An 18,747-nucleotide genomic window follows, 5' to 3' on the forward strand; every position below is an offset into this window, starting at 1 on the left:
ACCACCTTTGTGGAGTGGGACCACAGTTGCCGTACGCCACTCCTTGGGCACATATCCTGTGGTAAGGCTAATATTAAACTGTAATATGTAATATGCTGTAATTGCTGCATACATTGCTCCATATGGGCAGGGGTGCTACTCCTTACATGTGTGTGTGTGTTTGTGTGTGTGTGTGTGTGTGTGTGTGTGTGTGTGTGTGTGTGTGTGTGTGTGTGTGTGTGTGTGTGTGTGTACTCCTGTGCATATAGTGCTGCATAATATTATGTCTACTTCACTCTGCTTCTGTCTGCGACATATATTTAAGTTGTTGTCACCATAATGCAAGTGAGATACAATTGTTCTTCTTTTGTTGTATAGTGATATTTGTTATATGTTTATACGAGCTGTTTTGCCTTCCTCCCCTTCCTCTTTCCCTGTCATTTACATTCCTGCTATTCTACATAAAAAATAAATAAATAAATAAAAAATGGGGCCTGTGTTCTTCACCATCACGCTATATCTGCTTTTCTCTCTCCCAATTTCCTTGGCTGTGTACATTACTTATGTACCCCATACATGTCCTGCACCCATTTTTAGCTACTGTTAGCTATGGTGAAAGTGTCCGTGATTGCCCTTCTTCTTAATTTTTTAATAGAAATTTTGCAGATTCCATCAGATTCCACAAATTTTGCTGGGTGTATTTATAAATATCCTTCTGCCTGTAATTGTTTGTGGATACTTGCCATTTTTCAAACAGACTGCTGCTCATCTCTATTCCTTTAGCAATTGCAACTTATCACAGTCAGTTGCATTGAGTTTGTATAATTTCCATAAATGTACAATGGTAATGTAAATGTATGTCAGTTGATGAACAACTTTTCTTTACATAAAAATTAATGTAACTGCTTAAGCCTTTGCAGACAGTGCTGGTTTAGTCTGCTTTGAACTGAGGTATTCTCTGTATACTGAGATATATTTGTATATTATAGGTTCATAGGTTCATAGGTAGGAACTAGGCTATCGGCCCAAGGGCCTACATAAGCCTAGCCAGCAAGATTCCATGGCTTACGCCACCCAAGAAAGTTATTTTCCTGTGCCACTGTCGAGCAGAGACACAGAAGTGATCCCCGGGGTGTATTTCCTATTTCCCATCCACTCATCAATATTTTTCTTGAAGAGTGCTAATGAAGAACTTTGCTTGACATAGATGGGTAGCTTGTTCCAGAGTATAGGAAGTCTCTAGGACAGGAATCTATCCCTCCAGTGTGTCCTGTTTATTGTGGTGACAAGGTTTAGATCCCTAGAGCGTGTAGCTCAGAGGGATTGGGATTTCTTTAGGTGTAGCATGTCCAACAGCTCTGGGTTTGACATAGCTTTATATATTAGGCAGAGATCACCTCGGATTAGGCGATATGCTATGGAGGAAGCTGCAGTTTTTTGAGGCGGTCAGTGCAGGGCATTTGTTTGAGGCCCGTAATCCTCTTTGTGAGGTACTTCTGTGGCCTTTCCAGCTGCTGCAGATGTCTTGTGAGGTAGATTCCAAAAGGGGCGTTGTACTCTATAATGGGTCCAATGAGTGACGAGTAGAGTGGAACAATGACCTCTTTTTTCCTGGATGAGAACCCTTTTATGATGAGGTGTGCCACGTAGAAGGACTTCCTGACTACTGTGGCAATCTGACTATTAAAGGAGAGACTACTGTCCACCTGGGTCCCAAGGTCTCTTATCATGCATTTGGTGTTAAGTAGATTGCTGCCTCTGTTGTAGTTCATGAGTACAGAGTTTTGACCAAAGGGGATGACACTGCACTTTTTGACATTGAACTTGAGGCCATGGCTCTGACACCAGGCATCTGTCTCAGCGAGGCCCTTCTGTGGGATGTCCACATCATTTGAGGACTTGACTATGGCTCCTACTTTGCAGTCATCTGTGAACTACGTTGGCCAGAAGCCTTCTGTGTTAGCCTGTACTTCAGAGAAGTAGATACCAAACAGGAGAGGTCCCAGGAAGGAACCCTGTGGTACTCCACTTTTCACTGCTTTGAGGTCAGATTTGGAGTCTGCAACTTTTACAGTGTGGGTTATTTCAGTGAGCCAGTTGGCAACCCATCTTGTGATGTAGTGCTATAATTCCAGAATGGGGGATGGTGTCAAAAGCCTTGGCAAGGTCAAGATAGGTTATTCATAACTTTTGCATGGTACTCGACGAACTGTGCCTGATTCTCCAAACTTTATGGAATCTGACCCTTTGTTTTTGTAATGCAACACTCTATCTCTCTTATTCTGTGCCTTTTTTATCTCAATTTGTACTTGAAGCTTTTCTTGTATTTCTTTATATTAATTTTGTTTGTTATTCTGTCTTTTACAATTAAAACTCTTTCTTATACTTTTCCTTAAACAATCCCCATCATGCAGACCTATTTTCATAAAATTTCCTCATTCTCATCTGTACTTCCCATGTTTTTACTCTCCAGTTTCATTTCTTCTGTCTTAACTGACTTCACTAGTTATCCTGTTTTATTGTTTGCCTTCCTTTAGTGTGGGCCAGATTCCAAAAGCTATTTCTAGACAGCACAGCATGCTGAATGAAGACTAGAGAGCACCAGCTGCAAGCAGTTTCAGGAGTCCTGCTGAAAACAGTCAGAGTACTTAGTTATTCAGAATAGGATAATAACAGATTCCGTGCATGTCCATCTGATTCCAAAACATATCACATGCACCAGCGCAACTTAAATGTGGCAAACTGTAACACCGACTGTGTTTCCAAAAGCTTCAGCATATGCTATACAGCCTCACAAGAAATGAAATCTACTTCTACATATTGTGCCATATTCCCTAAGAAAACTGAAAAAAAGAAAAGAAAAGAAAAGGAAAAAAAAACAAGGAACCTGCACTTAATGAACAGCAACAGGTTGCAATAATACAAACTATAAATGAAGATCTGGCTGTACCCCCTAGAAGACAGCCAGCTAGAGTCAGAGCAAGGCTGAAACTAAGCCAGCTGTCAGAGTAGAAAATAATTGGCAGGTACTGGTTAGACAGACAACTGGTGCACACTGTCTGTAACGTGTACTCCACACATCTGTGCAGACCCTGTGAGGAAACCCCATCCCCTTGAAACCAAAGTGTGTCTCAGTCTGAGTGTATTTCGATCTGGGACATTGCAGAGACACATAGGTAATGCTGTGGGAGTGTCACAGACAGCTGTCAGTCATATCCTGGCAAAATTCATGGCAGCAACGTGCAGCAAGGTGGATGAGTACATCCACTTTCCATACACCTCAATGGAGCGGATTACTGTAATGCACCAGTTCTACAACACTGCAAACTTTCCCATGTACTCCTTGCATGAGATTGCACACACATCCCTATCAGCACCCCCATACATCCTGAAGCAGACCAATATATAAACAGAAAGGGCTGGCCATCCCTGAGCTACCAGTTTGTGTGTGCAGCAGATGGCAGCATAACAAACCATATGGCTATAGACCCGGGAAGTGTCTGTGATGCTGCCATATGAAGGGATGGTCAAATACCTGAGGGAGTACTACTATGTAAGTACAGGAAAACAGCTGGGATGTAAGCTAAAGATATTGAGCATAATAGGAAACCTTTTTATAGGTACATTAGATGTGGAAGGAGTAAAAACAAAAATTGATAAACTGTGTGCATTTTCTAAAATTTATTCTCAGACACAACAGATTATAGATATATTTACAAAATTTTATGCAAAAAGGTTTTGCTTCACAAAGCGTGTGATAAGTTGCCATATTGATATCAAGGTAACCTCAGATACTGGAATCATATTAATTATATTGAAAAAGAACTGTGCAAACTGGATCCAAACAAAGCACAGGGAGGAGATAGAATTAGTAGTAATGGCCTGAGAACATGTCAGCAAGAACTTACAGTACCATTATATCTATTAATCACTAGGTCATATAAATATTGGGAGATTTCTCCTTATTGGAGACATGCACTTATTAAACCTGTCTGTAAGGAAAAGGGGAGCATGAAAAACCCAGAGTCATATTGACCCTTAAGACTACTTTCATGTTGTGGAAAAATAATGGAGGTGGTAATATTGGGTAAGTTATTGTCAGAATTAGATAGGTTAGGACTTGGAATGATGTATCAGCATGAATATGTTGAAACTATATCTATTACTACCTGTAACATGATGTTCTATAGAAATATAAAAACAACTATGAATGAAAAATTGTGATGAGATATAATTTATACAGATTCAACTTCAACATTTGATAGGGTCATACACAAAACACTGATCAATAAAATAGGTATTGCTGTCCTCTTGATAAGATGGATAGCCACATGGCTTACAAATAGGACATGGCAAGTATCATACAGCAACTAGACAATTGACATTTTTGGTTATAGTCAGGGTGCCCCACAAGGCTCTGTTCCAGGCCCTTACTTGTTTAGATTGTATCTTTCAGACCTAACTTTTTCATCTGAAGTGTTCTGCAGTCTACATGCAGATGACCTGAAATTGGATAAACTGATTACAATTGTTACAGATAAGGCATGTCTGCAAAATAACTTGACTAAATAGACCATTCGGGCACAAGGGAATAATATGCTGATAAACACATCAACAACTAAGCATATGAGACTAGGGAGACATAAACTGAAAGCTGAATATTTAATAAAGCACACAGTGATTGAAACTGTAGACTCATTTACGGACCTGGGTATATGGGTAGATCCAGCTATGAGTTTTTTCTAATCATATCAACCATTTGTTTAATGACAGTTATAGAACCATAGGTTACATAAACATATTTATAAAGCCTAGGAAATCAAAAATGATGAAGTCATTGTTTGTTAGTTACATTAGACCTAAACTTGAGTATGGAATAGGTTCATTAGTTCATAGGTGTTTACTAGGCTAATAACAACAAGGGCTTTTTTAAGCCTAGGCATGCATCCCAACTTTCTGACAAGTTCTGATACCCTTGATAAGTGTAAGCATGGGCCTGGGAGATGAACCATTTACAGGTTACCTGTTAGCATTAGAGACATCGGTGCCAAACCGGGGATGAATTTCCAGTTTCCCATCCAGTTGTCCAAGTTGCACTTGAATTGGTTTAGGGAGGAACTCTGCTTCACATGGATGGGCAGCCTGTTCCATAGACAGGGTAGTCTATGGAATACATACCTATCTCTACAGCAGGTCCTATTTATATTACAGGCAAGGTTTAAGTCTTTAGAATGGGTAATTCCGGTACTGTTTGTTTTGTGGATATGCAGATATGTGTATGCCAGGCATAGATCTCCTCTCAAAAGCCTGTAGGAGACAGAATACAGGGTTAGGGCAGTCTGCACAGGGCATATTATTTATACCCTGCTTCTTTCAGTGAGGAACTTCTGTGGACATTCCAGTTGTTGGATATGCCTTGTAAAGTACATACCAAAGGGTACATTGTACTCAATGACAGGTTTGAGGAATGCCGAATACAGTGGAGCAATGACTTCCTTGGACTTAGATGCCATACCGTTGTTTATATGTTGCGCGATATAGAATGATTTCCTCACCACTGTAGACATGTGATGATCAAAGGCTCGATTATTATCTATGTGTGTCCCTAAGTCCCTGACTACTGGGTCAACTCTAAGGGGTGTGTTGTCAATATGATACTTACCAGGGATGGATGACTTCCCAAAGGATACTATTATGCATTTCTTGGCATTTCGTTTTAATCCATTGGAGTGGAGCATCGGATGACAGCGTGGCCAAGGAAGTTTGTGATGATTGACATTTGGAACCTGATTCCAAGGGAGCACTGATGACATATGGAATATACCGGACTGGAGTGCAGTTTAGCCACCAGTATGATGACCTGCATCAGAGGATCACAGAGAAGCTTCTTCATAAAGTCTCTGAGGTGCAAAGGCATCCAGTGGATCCCAATAGTAGGTCTCACAATCCTACATGTAGCTGAGCATTCCTACAGGTTTTAGAGATCTCTTATAACCGCTAAGTCACTGTTCTGCCAATTAGCTCATCTGGATAAATAAGAAGACATGGTGACTGCTCTCCATATATGTTAATTTATATACTAATGTTTATAGTATACATAATTCTGAACTTTGTAGATGTACATCTGTTTTCCAACATATAACACTATTATTTCACGCATCCACTATAGTCATGTATAAATGATGCCTATTGTGCCTAAGCTAGTGATAAATATGCATTTTGTAGTTATCCATTATAGAAGGAGAGTACCGCCTATTCTAGCTATATATGCCTGAAGAGTAGCTCATAAATAACTTTTTTAATTCATTCCCTCTAATATACTTATTACAGTCCCATTTGTTTATGGCTAGAGGAATGCCTGTCTGTCTGATTACACATAATCACAGTTATGTGGTGATAGCTATTTCTGTAGATTATAATGGCCAATAAGTGTCAAATGATTCCATATTCATCTATTATAATAATTATAATAGCACCCACACTTTTAAATTTAGAGTAATAACAAATGTGATGCTTAATAGTAGAGGTGGTGATATTAAACAAATCACAGAGCTAGCAGAAGCTAGATGGATTTTACAACTTTTGGCACACAGATATCCAGGGTTGAATGATGTAGTCCCCATGAAACCAGCCCTTAAAAATAGGCGGGCTTTTTATTGAATGTTCATTGGTAGGATAGATATTTAAAAAGGTTGTGTTTGCATACTGTTTTTATCTGATGAAGGGTTTACACCCGAAAGCGCTCATCTTTTTATTGGATTTTGTATGCTGAAAACTGAGGCATTTTGATTTGGTTTTATTAAAGAGTTTGCAACTTAGCAGTGTTTTGCCACGTTTTTTATTGGACTGCTTCTGCTTTACATTTGGCAAGACTTGAGTAAGGCATTCATTATTGGTTTTGACATTACAACTGAACTAGATGTGTATCTCATGTCCTCTACGCTGTGTTCAAGCATATAAAAGCCTGCATGTAATATTACAAAATATGTAAGGTGATTATTCAGAAGTGAATTATTTACAGTCTGATATTAGCAATATATATCCCTGTTATTTGAGGATTACATCATTCATAGCTGCCCTTTCATTTTTTGGATGATGAGGACAGGACTTGATCTCATGCCCTGTGCATTGAGCAGACGACCAGTCTTGAGAAGCAGTGTGTGTGGGGGGGGAGGGGGCAGATATTTTGCTTAATTTTATTTCTGTGTTGTTAAATAAAATGCAGTCGATCCTTGTTACAGGTCCATATGTTTTACATGACCATGTATATTGCTTAGAATGTCTGAATGCCCGCCATCTATCAGTAAGGTAAGTGCAATAATCACATTACACATGTGCTTAAATGACAGATTGAAACACAAATGTGTTGAAATATTATTTAGCATCGAGCCAATTTTTTCCTGAAGATATATTTTGAAATACAAGCTGCAACCTAAATGACATTTAGATTTGTGTATATGTCACACATAGTTTGACATAGTTTAGACCTGAAAGTCTGTAGTGCTTTGCTTGTTGTTTGTAATGTAATTGTTAGCATACTTATGCATATTTTCATGTTGAGTGATCTGTTGTGTATAACTTGTCTATTTGCATACTGATTGGTTGTCTACTGGGTTAGTGTTCACACTGTCATTTACAAACTGTGTGGCATGCCCTTCAGTTCAGCATTGGTGTTGCTTCTACCTGCAGTGCCTTTGGTGTTTTTTGTTACAATGTACTTGTAATCAATGTCTGTAAGTACTTGTGCAGATAGGCATTTCATTGCAACATTTTATAATCAGCAAGCTTCATCAGAATGCTTACATTTTGCAGACTACTAATTGTAGGTAGGTCATGCATACTGTTGCAGATTGCTGTATTCATTATATTGATGTGGGGTCAGAAAATTACCAGCTGCCTAGCTCAGATGTATGGCTTGCCTATTTTCCACAATACTGTCTTCCCACTTCATTTTAACAATGTTACTTGGTGGCAGCTCATATGAAGCATTACATGCAGAGACTATAATTTACATTCACACACAGCCATAACTGATCAGGGAACACATGCAAGGGGAAAAGAATTGAAATAAAGACATGCCATCAGCCACTCAAGTGGACAGTTTACTTAGGCAGACAACATTATTAAACAGTGCAAGTCCCAATAATAATATTATTTTGATGTTTACAAGGTTTTTTTTGTCAAGTTCCATTTAGGTTAACGTAGGATGAGGCTATGTATGTCATGATTCCATTAAAATGTATCGATATGTTACATATCCTTGTTTTGCATATGCTTGCCATGCTTCATACTGGCCAATAAGAAAATGTTCAGGTGATGTCATGATTTCCACTGATAAACTGTGTTATGCATGTCATTGCATAGCCCTAATATGAACTGCTTACATTGGTGATGGATACAGTCTCTCTGACATGTTCTGTTATTGGACATGCCCATAACTGTAGATAAAGTGACATAGGGAAAGTGTTGTGTACATTAGGAGCCATTCACTAGCAGTGATTGTGTTTATTATAATTGTACTACTTGCTAATATTTACACCATTTCAGACTGAACTGTGTTTTAAATAAGAACTTCAACTACACCTTCAGTCTCATATTTGTATTTGCAGAACTCACAGGTAGATGGGCTGTTAATTAATGTATGTCAGATTTCAAATGTGTACATCTATTTCATTTTAAGGCCAACTATGATCTTCATGGGAATGTGCCTGTTCATTGTGTCACAGTGGACATGTTATGCAGACAGGTAGTATCAGGTATGCATGTGTAATCTCTGTTGTGCTTTGTGACTCATCTTGACATACCTGTGGATGATAGATGATCAGATGCAGATGATAAGAGCATAACAGGCCACTGCTGAAATCCTCAGATAATGAGGCAATGATGAAGCTGGACCTGCACCTGCATGAGCCATCATGCCTGCTGCACCTTGAAGGAGAAAACACTAGGGCCAACAGAGATTACTGGAAAGACATTGAGGAGGTTGTGATTGATGTGCTTCAAACAAAGATGAGGGACATGATAGGGATTTTTTCCCCAGGATATGGCACAGGCTATGGGCAGCTCATTCAGGGAGATTGTCCAGGATAACAATTGTGAGGCTCATCCACATCAGGCTAGTCCTTCAGGTCTGTAGGTTTTGACTGTGTGCGCCAATTGTGTTATGCTGCCAACATGCTGATTGGCATATAATTGATTAGACTGTACCTGTACGCTTGTGCATGAATAGCATGTATCTGCCATACTTATATGTTACATGTGGGAACATACCATGCAGGTATCATTGTGTGAATTATGTTTCAATGTGTGCATGACACACAATACCACATTGAGCTTTCCTCCCATATTCAGCTGTTCATGCATTGTGGCAGTTAGCCTGCAGCTAGTACTGTAACAGTTACTCTGTAAACGTGTTTTACTGAGAAGAAACTGACAGAAAACAGACATTGTCCATAGTCCAGCAGTGCCACTTTGGTATGGTTAGGATTTGTGTATTGCTATATCATGTATTTGCAACACAAGGGTATGTGATTTCCCATGACAGTTATCATGTTGTCCCACTGGCATGATGTGTTGTTGTGCACCATGTGTTGGCAATGCTGATGTAATGTGTCATATACAGGAAAGTCATACCTATGGACACTCCTCCTTATATGAGTGCATCAGATGCCAATTTGACGTTAATGTATACACTGTGGTAAGGATAATTTATTCAGTAATAATACATTATTCCGTGTTTGCTATAAGTTACATTTCCACATCCTTTCCTTATTAACATATGTTTATACTATCCAGCTGTATTTGTATACATTAACTGATGATTGAACATGTCTCTGCACATAGTCCAATCCATACTGACATACCATTGTACCTTTAGTGAGCATTCACTGACTTGTCATTGATGTGCTGTAATGATGCTCACAAGAGTGTCTCCTGCATGATATACACTTACAGTTGTTTATTCAACATTGGCATAAAAGGACACATGTAGCTTGCATACTGATGATTGTTTATGTTACATAATTGCATATTACTGTGTATGTGTGATTTATACATTCCCATTTTCTGTGGACATCAGCAATACAGTCTGCCATTTGACACACATTTGCTATTTGCTTAAATTTATTTTGAGTTGACTTCAACTGCACCCTCTGTGCTGTACACATGCATTTGCAATGTATGACCTCACCTTGTTGTTCTGGTTTTCCTTGATGAGTGCCGAGGTTGTCCACCTCACTTCCACTTTTATATTTACATAATGTATTTTGCAGATATGTTTGCCTTTGTTGCAGTTATTGACCATTGTCATGCAAACTGCAGTTTGGCTTCATCAAAGAGACAGCATGTCTATTGAACTTGGTAGACTTCTTTGACACAGTCACCAAAACCATGGAGGAGGGCAAAACTGTGCAAATGGTCAATTTGGACTTAACATAGGGCTTCAACACTATTCTCCACTCAAATATCATCGATACACTTGCCCAACTGAATGTAAACCAGTATATCATCAGTTGGGTTGAAAACTGGCTCACCAGTAGAACAGACACAGTCAAAATAAGGGACTCTTCATCCACCAACAGGCCTGTAACCAATGGAGTTCCACAGGGTTTGGCGCTGGAGCTGCTTTTGTTTGGCATATACTTTTCAGTAAAAACAAAATAAAAACTCCAGCAAAGCTAGGACTTCCACTGAGTGACCTCCCAAACCTTTTGTGTCAGAGGCACATGGGATATATGCAAATGAGCCTTCAGGAATATAGGCCAAAACAAAGGGCATGTGGCTGACAAAGTTTGCAGATGACCTTAAGATGGGCAGGGTCATAGAATCCCCAAATGACATTGACACCCTTCAGAAGGGTCTTACTCAAACAGTCAATTGGTGCCAGAGTCTTAAGCTCAAGTTAAAAGCAAAAAAGTGTATCATCTTCCCCTTTGGCAAGGGAGACATCCCTGCAAAGTACCACATTAACAACACCTTAATCACCCAATCCATGATGAGGGATCTGGGAACACAGGTTGACAGCAAACTCTCCTTTGACCACCATGTTTCCTCAGTGGTAAGGGGAACCTTTTATGTTGACCATCTTATTAGTAAGGGTCTTACCTCCAGGAAAGAAGAGGTTATCACCCCCCCTGTGTTCTTCCCTTATCAGACCAATAATAGAGTATAATGCCCCCTTTGATATGTACCTTGACAGACACATTCAGCAATTGGAGAGACCACAGAGGTACCTTACAAAGATAAATCAAGGCATGTGTCACTTGCCTTATGTTGATAAACTAAAATCCCTGTCCTTGTACTCTGTGTCATACAGACTACTCAGGGGAGATTGCTGCCCTGCCCTGATACAAATGCTGCACATTAGCAAGTCAAATGGTACTTGTTGCACTCACTCTAGTGACCTCAACATGAGATGCAACATCAACAGGACTTGCTGGAGAGACAGGTTCATCTCCCAAAGCCTTCCCCTGCTCTGGAATAAGCTGTTAATCCAAGTGAAACAGAGCCCATCATTAACTATTTTTAAGCATAATCTAGATGATTGGATGGGAAACTGCAAAGTCACCCCTGGGTCCCACCTGTGTGCCTTCTGGACAGGGGCAGCAGATGTTGAGTTAGGTCTGTTAATAGAACTGATACAAGAGGAAAATTTTGTCTAGGCTTGTAAAGGTCTCAGGGCCATTACCCTAGTAATCTCCTATGATCCTATGATTACATTGTTGACATGGTGAACATGTGTGAAATGTATGGTCATTTTACATATACTGAACATCTTCACCAAGTCACTGGCTACTGCTTGAAATACATTCTTGTTCTTGTTATACTTGTGTGTTAATCATTGTACATTGTTGAAATCCATGTGCACAACCTGATATATTTGTTTAAGCTGTAGTGTTAGATTTAGATTTTTTTACAAATATCCTTAAATGGCAATGGTGTGTGTGTATGTCTTCATGTATGTTCCATTTAGGCCACTGACAATCATATATATAAGCTTATGACATTGTGTTTCCTTTGACATGGCATATGTGGGTCACATATATGCATTTCCTTACACATTTGCTTGGGTTGTGTACATTTATTTGTGTGCTTAACAGCCATTTTGCTGCTTTGCAGCAGTATTGCTGTTTGGCACTGTGCTTGGTTGATTGTCTTTAACATGCATGGTCAGAGGTTCAATTTTGTCCTTTGCTGGAGTTATCTAGCACTCTTAGATCTGCATTTATTTATTTATTTATTTTATTTTTCATTTGTTAACCGGAAGAGTCCAACTGGATATATGCCTCGTCTGTGATGTTGCTTAGCACTTGCACTGCTGACTGACTACTCGGGCATGTGTTTATTTAACCAGTGTGCACTGTAATCCTTATTTATTGCCCTACAACACACATCTACCATCGGACATACACATCCAGGTATGTCTGTCTCTCAGTTTGCGACACGCTGGAATATGATACTGCATAGGTAGATATGTGTTTCTGCATTTCACAATGCCTGGTATGCATCCCCACCCTGTTTGCCAACCTTCCATTGCTGTATCATGCAGTGTGCCATCTGTGGAACTTACCTGTCCTTACTGTTTTTTTCCAACCTTTGTCTGTCATGTGTTGTGGTATTTGTTATATAGGTATACCTGCTGTGATGTCCTTCATCTCCCCTTTTTCTGTCTTTATCTTCCCTTCTATTCTTAAAAAAATAAAAAAGGGGTATATTCCTAGCAAAAAAATGCCTATACTGCTTTGCCTTTCCCTTTCTTTCTGATTTTCCTAATCCAGCATAAATCTTCTTATCCCCCTTCTTCACACATTCACCACATCCTGTTTTCTATATCCCACTTTCCTTGGGTGTGTGCATAACTTGTGTGCATCCATGCAAGTCTCACACCCATTGCTAGCTAATGTTAGCTGTGACAATGTGGCCATGATTGCAGTTTGCCATTATTATTTTTTTAATTAGAGAATTAATCCATAGGTGATAGCTAAAATATCTTTATGACAATGGACCTAGGATGGTATTTGTATTTGACCTTAAGTGTACTGGAGCATTTCTGTTATCGATATGCATTTAGGACTGTCACAATGCTTGAATTGTGAGATTGTGTATGTAACCTTGTTAATGTACATCACACATAGACAGCAATTTCTCATTACTTATGGATTAGCTGGGGGTAATATACAGTCCACTGTGATATTTGGAGTTCAATGTGACACATTTACATATAACATTGTTATCCACAACTTTGCCGCTGATGTCAGTTGTCTTGAATTAATGTCTTTTAAAACCACTCAGTTCTTTTAAGTTTTCTATTATGCAGGCCACTGGTGAAAAAAAAAATCTCTGTAGAGGGTGACATAATAGCTAAGGGCTTACACTTGCAAATGCAAGGTACAGCATTTGATTCTGATCTGTTGTTGTTGGGTAGTCTTGTAATAACCAGCAGACTGATTGCCTAATACTTTTCTGTGAACCAGTATGGCTTGCCTGTACAAAGGCCTCATTGTTTTTGCCCCACATAGTTTTTTCAAGTTGTTAACACTTCTTAAAAGATATTTTTCGAAAATATTACCCAGGGTTCATCAGAGGATGCTTGGCACTCCATTTCTCAACAGAAATCGCACTGAGATTGAAGTTTTTAGACACATTTTTTCTTTAGCCAACACACTAGTTAACTCACTTTCCTAGGGAAATTGTGTACTTCACATTTTCTAGTACTTTAAATGATGCAGATGATTATTAAATGTTAGAAGGACTTCCCAAATTGGTGATTTCTCTGGATGTTTCCTTTGTCTAGGAGGGATTGATGAAGGTGAACGTATGATTGATACTTGTTCTGTCAAAAAAAATGACACCGGCATCATCTTCTTTTAAGCACGTGTCAGACTCATGCTGAGGGAAGAGGCGGAACTCATCTCACCTGGGGTGCCTGCAGACAAAACTCAGGAAACCATACCAGGCGGAACATCATCCATCTTCAGCTTCTTTCAATGAAATGATGCAGACATCAGCAATGACTCAAGCAATGATTAACTAAGATCCATATAGCAGTAGTACCCATTCTAATGGTCATTTTTCTATATTCAGAAAATGTAACAAATATATATCATCACATAGAAGGCATTAAAGTACTAGACTGTAAAACTGGAAACATCAGTCAGAAATGCACCAGTTTCAAGTTATATACTGCATATCTTTGAAAAAGTAATGTTCCTCCATTTTCCTCTGAGGTTGTTCCCACAACAGCAGCTCTACACTAACATCTCTCTATTAGTTGTCATAAATCAGTATTATATAGTTGCATCTTGTCCTTATTTTTATCACTTAAAGCACCAAACAAACAAAAAACAAGATATATATATATATATATATATATATATATATATATATATATATATATTTATATATCAGAACTGGTTGCCGGTATTTTATAGTTTGTTGCTGATTCACTTTTTGATTATGCCACTGGGAATTATGGCAGACATCAGATATGATAGCTCTTAAATAATGCATCATTTTATCCTATTGTCCTATGTACTTCTGTAAGCTGCAGACAAGAATAATAATTCCCTGTCTAATATATATTCAATTTCTACCTGATTTAGATATTTCATGGCTGGCTCACTGTGTTCTGCTGTGTTGTAAACACCTATTTAGCTCCACTGGAAAGGTCATGACACTACTCAAGGGAGTTGATGATTTATTTTCGCATTTTGCAGAAGACATTTCAGAGCTGCATTTCTTACATGTAATTGTGAAGTCACTGGATCTTTAAAATTCTTTTAATGTATCTTCTTGCCCAAATAAATTTTACAAAGCTCAGTGTAAATACTGTAGTTGTTGATGTATGGCTAGAGCTCATTATCTGTAGAGGATAGGTTAATGAATACAGATGTTATATACAAAATGTCTATTTTACAAGAGGCTTCTTAAACTATACTTTCCACAGGAACATGTAGGTCATGCGTCTTTTCATGCATTGTAATTTAATGCAGTTCTAGTATGTGCTTATTACAGAGAAACTAAAAGTGCAAACTACATTTTCTTCTGAGCCTAGCAACTGCCCTATTTAATTCATCTTAAATCTTTGATTTTGCTTTTCCACATTTTGACATAATCTTACATTCTGCTGCATGCTGTGGTATAGTCTTTGGATATTTATAAAGGGAACTCAATAATAACACAAGTTACCTTTGTGACCTGTCAGATCAATTAAAATTTAATCAATATAACTACTGCTTCTGATCCCAAGAAGCATTGCAGCACTTTACAATTCCTTGTTGTGGACTGAAGTGGTCATTTGACAAATAGGTTCTTCATGTAGCCGTTGCAGCATTTTCTTTTTTTTATCAGTTTGAGCTAGTTTTCTTAGCACTGTTGGATTGCTAAATATTCTATATAGAATGATATGCCTAAACAAACAATCCAGTTGATGAAAAGCAATTAAATAAATACTCTTGCTTATGACCATAACACGACTAAACATTAGATGGCAAAAGTAATAAGAAGGCAGTGCTTACATATATACTGAATGGGATCCTCACAAGAAAAGTAGGTCTCTGTACTCATTAATTAAATAGATCTGATGGGTGGAATAACAAAAATATGAAATAAAAACATGAGAGAAATTTAATGGTCAAGACTGTTTATGGGTTGCACTGTGATATCCGTGTGTGTGTGTGTGTGTGTGTGTGTGTGTGTGTGTGTGTGTGTGTGTGTGTGTGTATGAATCAATGTATCTATGTATGTATGAATACACACACACTTTATATATATATATATATATCATGAAATGTAAAAAAAAACACCGAACACTGTACCTAAAAATATTGAAAAAAGGCTAAATGCACAAAACAATGACTACTAAAATTGCTAATCAAAAATTTATTATTTATTTATTATTTATTTATTTTACATTTGTTAACCGGGATGGTCTGACTGGATACATGTCCTTTTTCAGCGGAGGCCCGGGGAGAAAAGCTCCAACAGAGTTACATTGATAATTAGGTACAGTAAATGAGCTGAAAGAACTTAACAAAAACATAGGCTATTTAGATACAAGTACAAGACTGCCATTACTATTTCTGAGATTACTACAAATGTAACATTAATAACATATTAGAAAGGACGGTAGGCAGTATAATGACATAGAGTTAGACAGGATACATATTTCTTTATCACAGTATACAAAGTACTTATCATCTTAGCTAGTTGTTTATGTTTTAGTTAATGGCACAGAGCTAGTCTGGGTTTGAGCAAGGACATAGCCAGTGTGACTTGAAGTGGAGTTTTAGACTATTTTTGAATTGACTTAGAGAAGTTGCAAAAAACATCGACTACCTCTCACGCTAAACATCACTTTATCAGTGAATCCCCAGCTGCAAAACTGAGCGAGAGCAAGATTATTTTCTTGGGCTTTTCACCTTGCTAAGTGTTATTAGTGGCAACAGCAAGTCTGCTATTATAATCCCTAGTCCTGTAGTACATCCTTGGCTTGCCGTTATTAATGTCCCCAAGTTTAAACGATGCCATTACAGCTAAGAACATATCTATAGGTTTACACAAGAGTATTCAGTAAGTATGAGTCTCCTTTACCTTTGCAATGTTTGGTTCTTGTTGCAATCTAAAAACCACCATTGATTGAACAGTTAATTTTTATGTCTGATTATATCTGTAATCTCTGGCTTGGCTATGTTAGGGGGGGGGGGTGCCTATGAGTTTTTACCAAGGCCATCATGTCAGTAAGCCAGTGCATGGTGCAGAACTGTGCTGACAATTATGTAAAATAAATTCAAAAAAACTTGCAAAAGGACAATACTGAAGTATAGCAAACCAGGAGGAGAAGGAGGAAATTAGTGTGTATCTTTTTTTTTTTTTTGACGTTGCAGTTTACCTTGTCAATATTACCCCTTATTAAGGTGGTACAAACTGAGGACTGCAGCAAATATATGGGCATCTTTCATTATGTTACACCCATAGAGAAGTTAGGATTTGTATGAAATTGGCCCAGTACAAAGGAATTACTGCATTTGAGCTCAGCTTCAAAGGTAAATTACTATAACTGTTAAAGTGACTACCTCAAAAACTAAGGCTGATCCTCACTTTTTTGCATTTTCATGATGGCCTACCTTAGTTCTGGAGTTGACATACTTAGTATGCTTTAGAAGAATTTTACTTTTAAAAGGCTGTTTTTTAACTAACCTTTTTATTGATCATTTCAGGCTCTGCTTCCTTATAAGGAATTGAAAGATATGTGGCACCATTTAACCTTTGAGGCACAATGTCTTTCTGCAGAGTAAGAAGCTGCAGCCAATCACACCAAGGGTACACATTCCAGAAAGAGAGAAAAAGCAGCCTTGGAGTCTGTCCAATCAACCACCAAAACACCTATTAAAAGGATATGATGGAATCAGATGGAAGCTAACTGTTTATCTGATCCTGTGATGGATGCCCCTTCCTAGAGTTTGGAGCCTGACCAAGAAGTTGAAGGTAATGAAGAAGATGCTGTTGCACTGAGTCTTTTGCCAGAAAGGGAACCTAAAGAAGATGAATATTTGGTGTTCTGTTTAGAGTTTTTACCAGATGAGATCTTTGATATGGCTTCAGAAAAAAAAAATTTGGCCCAAACATTCTTTAGTTAACAGAGCTGCTCACAAGTCCCAGCAGTCTATTCCTGTTCATTGATTTGTATCTTCTGCCATGGAAATACATAATGGTCTACTTTATACTGTTGAAAGGGGCCATGGAGCTGACCAAGATCTTGCCATAATAACATGCTTTTTTTATCTCACATAGGAGTATCTTTTGGTGACAAGTCTCTTCTTCCTGGTTCCAATTTGGGTTCCAATTTTACTGCACATGTTCCCCCAAATATTAAAAATAAGATTATTTAGGGAAACTATATAGATATTTTTGATTTGATTAATATGGAAGGCATTCTTCAGATTATTTTGAACGAGAATCCTAGGTCCAGAGACAATGCAGTGGCTCTTGCAGCCTTGGGTAATAACATATCCTCAGTCAGTTACCCAAACCTTAGATAACTGGATGCTGGAATTTACTGTTTATATGGCCATGAAATAGGGAAGCACAACACATATGAGGAGGGTCTTCATAGCCATGGCACGACAAATGATTTAGAAAAATAAAAGTGTCAGAAAAGTCATCCCAATAATTGGCCCAGTGTGATGCTGGACAAGCCCAACATTTGAGAAGTGTTAGTATTACTGATAACCAGTAAAATTTAAAATATTTCTTGACTTTTAACAATAGAATATATTCATGGCAATCATGTATGTTTGCCCACCTTTATTCCCATTGTGGGAGGAATCATTCTGTCATTAGGTGCTGGTGGAAGAAAAGTAACGGTCATCCAAACTTACTACAGGATTAAAGGAAAAAAGTTGTGAATCTGAGTCAGGATACCCTGCCAAGAGGCAGACCCATTTTCATGGCTATACAAGAACCTTTTCCCAGGGAGAGGGATAGTTCTGGGTACAAAGGATCCCATTCCCCAATCAGACTTGCTAATTATCAGATATTTTAGCCGATTCCCCTGAACAAAGGTAGCCTTTTTTCTCATTAAAGTTTTTTTGTCAGGATTTGCCATTGGGACTTTGGTCCAGCTTGAATCCAAACCAGTGAAAAATATATCTTCAGTCAAAGGGAGAGACATTGAAGTTTTCATGATAACTGAAAGTGAAGTAAGAGACAGTAAGATTATTGGCCCCTTATCACAACCCCTTTGGACCTTCTATAAAGTGTCTGCCATTG

This window comes from Protopterus annectens, chromosome 3.part0 (assembly GCF_019279795.1).
Source record: "Protopterus annectens isolate FY-2018-M chromosome 3.part0, PAN1.0, whole genome shotgun sequence".
NCBI classification, from domain to species: Eukaryota; Metazoa; Chordata; order Ceratodontiformes; family Protopteridae; genus Protopterus; species Protopterus annectens.